The following is a 6424-nucleotide window of genomic DNA, read 5'->3' on the forward strand; positions in this document are numbered from 1 at the left end:
CAGAAAATTCCTAAAAATTCGTAAAAAATTCTAGAAAATTCTAGAAAATTCCCTGATTAATTCCCATGTTGATAAATGTTGAAATAAACTTTTTAATGTGCCATTTTCATCCAAAAATAATTATTTCGAGCTTCAATAAATCCTTAAAAATTCATATAATTAACAGAAAATTAGGGAAAAATCAGAAATTACTTGGAAGCATTATTTTTGTGTAAATATATGATAACAACCCAAATTTAAGCCTTTTAAATGCATAAATCATGCTAATAACATGAAATAAAGACCGAAATTAGGGTGTTATCAGAAGGTTTCCCTCATCGCAAAGGAGCAAGCCATCACATATCATCATATCCTCAGCTGTTGTGTCAGTCTAAACTCCATATAAATGTGAGAAAGCAAAAATGATACTCCTTGTGTGATCTTAGACAATGTTTAGGGCACATGTTTAAAACTAAGTGATTGTTTTAGTATGATTTCATCACAATTTGCTTACCGCTGCATATTTTCCTTTGCTTGAATAAAAACATCTAAGATGAATAATAATGAGTATCATCATTGACCAATGAGAAAATAGAGGTCTTCTCATTAGAGTCAATAAATATACCTAAACTGGTTGGATTTTTAAGAATAATCTGATCAGGTTTAATGGAAAATATGATAAATATCATGGAAACTATATGTGAAGTTAAAATTTCTTAAAGGGAGAAAACATATCCCAAATTTTCACTTATTAAAAGTAGTAGAGTGTACCATGTGTTGGGTTCTAGAGGTCTAGATCTGGATGAATAAATCAAAACAATGCACAGCGGAAGACTTTTGCGAATCGAACAACATCGACAAAAAACATTAAACGAAGTACCTTTGCACGAATCTGATTCTTGATTTCTTTGATCCTGGAGCGAGACGAGTCAAGCTGCTCAAGTGTGCAGCCTCTAGACGTATCCACGCAGTCCTCGGCACGTCGGATCTCCTCCTTCTCGTTGACGAGCCCCGTTCTTTCTCCGTCGGCGTCGTTACATCATCCCGATCACATCAGGGATGGAGAGGAGGTGTGGGGAGAGTAGGGAAGAAGGGGAAAGGCCCCTGAACAATTCTGGCCTGGGTGAATTTCGTTCAGGGCCTTCCCCTATTTATACTAAGTAGGTATTTTTCATAAAAACTCCCAAAACTTAAGTATATCTTCCAACGTCCAAAAGACCATTTGCGTGTGACCCTCTAGGCCCATGTATCAGTCTAGTTAACGACTCCAGTGCCCCAATAACCTTTATTGGCCTTCCAAATTAATTAACTATATCATCATATAGATTAATTAACGTCGTATCGATTTAACCCAATCGATAGGTCGAGACTCCGACACGTGGGGTGCCAAGCTACACCTCGTGTCCTAGAAGATACAAAGGAGTGTGTATTGACTCACTCATGGAACCTGTTCGTCATCAGTTACCGTCTATGTATAATCCCTCATCCACTTGACGCTCCTTGGACGACTTAGGGTATGGTCAACTGTCAAACCCTAATCGATCATCCGAGTTAGTACTGATGCATTCAGAAATCATCAAAGAACTCTTCTCTGATATTTCACTACCTTGGCCAAGAACTTCGTTGCATCGTTTTCCTTGAGCTATCACCTCTTATACCGAGGGTGGACGATCCCATCTTGACCACTCAATCGTCTTCGTGAACTTCTTGATGTACCCGAACTAAGACCGTTTAGAATCCCATGGTTAGAGACTCGTTGGCCATAGCCAAAGTACAACCGTTCGTCCACAAGACATTTTTGTTGTCTCAGGTTGAAGGACCACTTACACAACCGTGACGTGAATCAACCTGATTGACAGTTCAGTATAATACCATTCAGGGGTTCGTATGGATCAATTTAGTGAACTCTTTCCACTAAAGAGCACCCACTATCTGTCCTTAGTGTCGCCACACTAATGGCTACCAGACCGGCTATACTCATCATATGAGTGAGGCTAGATAGTGATATTCTATCCGGATACTTTGATGCCCCTCTTGCGTATCCTTCGAATAGGAATGTTTAGAACACATGCTTAAAGACTAGTGATCTCCGTATTACGATCTCATCATAATTCACTAAGTCCGATCATGTATTCATGGACATCATTATACGCATCACACGTGCACTATAATGAATATGTTCTGTTAATGAACATGGAACGAGATGTGGAATGTGTGATTGGCTTGCTGGCCACATATATTTCCATCACCATGTATGTTATGAGGTTTCATGATCTGAGGGAGGATTCTGATAGAGAATTAAAGATTAATTGACCAGTCATAATTCTTCCTTTTAATCGACCTTTAGAGGTGTTCTCTTGAACTTGGAAGCCTCTAGAGAGATTATATATGTCCTTCCATATAGGAATACATATATAATTTAATACCATACTGTAATAAAGGAAAACCTGGTACACAAGAAGATAATATCCAGCCATGGGAACCATCAAGTGACCTCAATACGATTCGTTTGTGTTAGTGAACAATGCTAGTTCTGCTTTGGACTGAATCATCTTGCGACATCCAAACAATGCATGGACCAATGGTCTTTCAGTGACATAAGTTGCTTGGTGAGTTGCATTGGGTTGCTATTTAACCTCTTTGCTTGCTCTAGCTTCAAAATTTGTGGCTTTCTTAGTCAAAGTGGCATGTGACAATTACAGAATAGAGTGCACAGATACATTTAGTGATATCTCAAATGCTCATGAAAGTAAGGAGTCTTTTCTATATATGATACTTGAAATGGTCTCAACATTGATTTTTCTAGGAATCTTCCATTTCTCAGAACATGTTCAAATGTTAAGTTTATAATTTGATGTGTAAATATGCGAACATCGTGAGTATATAACAACATTCATAATCGGTACTTATAGATATGACTTCATTTTATCTATTGAAAAAAGGATGATGTGAAATGTTACTTTAATTAAAAAGTATTGTATATCAACATGTGATCCTGACACCTTTCTAATGATATTTCTACATTGAGACCATTTTGAGTATTATATATAAAACCATTTACATGCATTGAAATTCTCATGAAGAACTATTGGTTAAATTTATTGAAATTTATCAACAAACAACATCAATACTTGTCTAACGATACTTCCATCCTACAAGAAACATCAATATTTTTATCTAGTATGATTCATGAATGACATCCATCTAAAATCATAAAAGCATTAGTCATTCACATCAAGATTATTCAAAATTACATTCAACAAGTATATTAATAACATTTTTGCAAATTCTGTATTAACACAATTGATCGTCAAGTGTCACAGCATAGTAATGGTTGAGATAGAACTTGATGCTTCATACCTAACTTGATTCCACTTATACACTTACATCTCGATCAGTACAAGAATTGAACAGTCTGACCAAATGAATATTTTCATATTATTTTGTAATGTATAATTTAAGGCATAATGTTTTTTTGGAAATTTATATATTCTTAGGAAATTGGAGCCTTTTCATAGCCGTTTTACACCATCAGACAACCTGTTGAAATTTTTCATGCTTTCTTCTAACTATCCATGAATATGGTTCAGTATTCATGAATGAAATTGTTTTTTTGTTTGCATCTTCCTGAAAGAGTACATGTTACCTTACCTTAAAAGGAAAACTTAAGTTTAAAATAGAAAATTTGGTTTCACTTTGATTGATTAAAAGTAGTATATAATTTGTCAACCAGTAAAATTATTGCACCAAAAATTTTCATATTTTTTCCACTGGATGGTCCACGAGAGTTAATCTCTCCCCAATTCCCCAAAACACTAAAAAAATTCAATCTGTTGTTTAAATATCTAAGTTTTCATGGGTAGAAATGATTTTACAGGAATCCTCTCTTTCTATCTCGTCTAATGATAAAGAAGCTCAATAATATTTTATTAACTATTGTCTCTCACTGGCAGGTGCTCATTTTTAGATTTCATAACATATCTTTCTCCTTTGTCTGTGCTATTAACTCATCTGTTTCCTGTATTGTTCATGGACAACAATTGTATTTTGCTTGTCTAATTTATTCTCAGGCACTCACAATGTCAACCAAAATTTTTTCTAGGCCAAGCTTGAAAAATTTAGACAATTGATAATTAATAAAAAATGCACATTTTAGCAATCTGTCCTAACATTTTCATTAAGACAATGAAGCAACCTTAGCTTCATGATGAGAAGGATTCGGACAGTTGATATGTATGTCATGTTGTTCGAAGAATGAATTGTGTTACAAATAATCAACCACTACGAAATGTAATAAGCCATTCATGATATTAAAAAGTAGTGAAATAATCCATTGCATATAAAATGTATGGATGGTATTTCATCAATATAATAAGCTGAATATGATATTATCATGTATTTGAGAAGCATTAAGCAAAAATGTATTCGAGCGATGCTGGTAGTCAGATACTTAGATTGCATAATTCACACTAATATTTCTAAGCATGATAACCATTAATCTAATATAATTATTAATAAGACAATGGCAAATGACCATTGACCACTTGCTTGGGATTTCAGTTGTTTTTTACTGAAAAAAACCATCCAGAATCAAATCAATGATTGGAAATTGCCTTCTCATATATTTTATCCAAAAAAACTTCAATAATAGATAAAAGTGACTTCCATTGTCTGGAAGAAATGATAGCGCGATTGGCCTCAAATTTTGTTACTCTCTCAGTCACACAAGATTTGGGGTTCACCTCAACGTAGAATGCACCACATTGCTTTAGATTCAAAGAGCAACATATAATTCTCATTCTCCTTGTTTATTTTGATTATTTTACTTTATTTTATTATTATCAACTAACTCAGTTCAAACTAGACGGTAAAATCTCTCTGGGCAGGATTATTCATTTCCACCATTTGCGTGGATCGTTTAAGTTGATCCAATCTAATGGCAGATTGTGGTTTGGTTCGAATATTGGGCTTTGATGATTTAAGACCCGATACGGTTGATAAAATGCTTGATCATTTGACTGTTCAGAAGGAATTCCTGAGCCCAAGTAAAATACATACTCGCTTATTTTTTATGTCAATATTTTCTACTTATTTATTTTTCATAAAAATATTTTCAACTTATTTTCTAAAGTAGTTAATTTTCTTTCTTTATTTTATTATTTTATTATTACTATTTACCAATTTGATTCAAACTAGACAGTTGAATCTATTTGGGCAGGGCTATTTGATTTCACCATTGAGCCAGATAGTTTAAATTGATGCAATCCAATGGGGCGATTGTGGACCGAACAAAATATTGGTCTTTGACGATCAAGTACTGAATTCGGTCAATCGAATGCTTGATCTGACTGACCTTTTGAACTATTAGAAGGAATCCCTTAGCCCTTAATAAAATATGTGCTCATTTATGTTTTATGTCATTTTTTATACCTCTTTTTGAAAATAGCTAATTTTTTTTATTTTAATTATTATTATTATTGATCAATTCAATTTGAACTAGATGGTTAAATCAATTTGTGCAGGGTTATTTGACTCCACCAGTGGGCTGTATTTTCAGTCAATCCGACTCAATCATGCTCCGAACCGAACATGGGCTTTGATGATTGAGGATTGTATTCAATCGTTCTAATGCTCGTTGTGATTGATCTTTAAAAAGATCAAATAGAATCCCTTAACCCTATGTAAAATACACATTCCTTCATGTTTATGTCAATTCTACTTATTTTCTAAAATAAGTTAATATTTTTATGTTACTTATTTATCATTTTATCATTATAATGGACCAAACCGATTTAACCTAGATGGTTGAATCAATTCAGCCAGGGTTATTTAGTTCCACCATTCGACCGGATCGTTTAAGGCGATCCAACACAATGTTGAATCGAGGATTGGATTCGATCAATCGAATGCTTGATCTTATTGATCTTTAGAAGGTTCAGATATAATCCCTTAACTATAGTGCAGGGACGCGGACGGGACGGTTTGTTCGTTCCATGACGAAAAAATCATCCCGTCACGAGGTTGGACAAAAATTGGGACTGAAAGTTGTCCCGAAACTTCCAGACGGGACAGTTTTTGTCCACTCGGACGAAAAAACCGTCCCGTCCGGGGGTCTCGTACGAAAAAAACGGCCTGTCCGCGTCCCTGCACTGATTCCGGACGTCGGATTGGACGATCTTCGTCTTGTCCCATCCATCGTCCATGTCCCGGATGATCCAGAACTAGAGAGTGCAGGACGCGGACGGGACGTTTTTTTCATCCCAGGGCAAAAAATCATCCCATCCGCAAGGTTGGACGAAAATCGGGACGGAAATTCGTCCCTAGACTTCCAGACGGGACGGTTTTTGTCCACTCAGATGAAAAAACCGTATCGTCCAGAGGTCTCGGACGAAAAAACCATCCCGTCCATGTCCCTTCACTGATTCCGGATGTTGAACGGGACGAT

The sequence above is a fragment of the Wolffia australiana genome, chromosome 6 (genome assembly GCF_029677425.1).
Source record: "Wolffia australiana isolate 7733 chromosome 6, ASM2967742v1".
NCBI lineage: Eukaryota > Viridiplantae > Streptophyta > Magnoliopsida > Alismatales > Araceae > Wolffia > Wolffia australiana.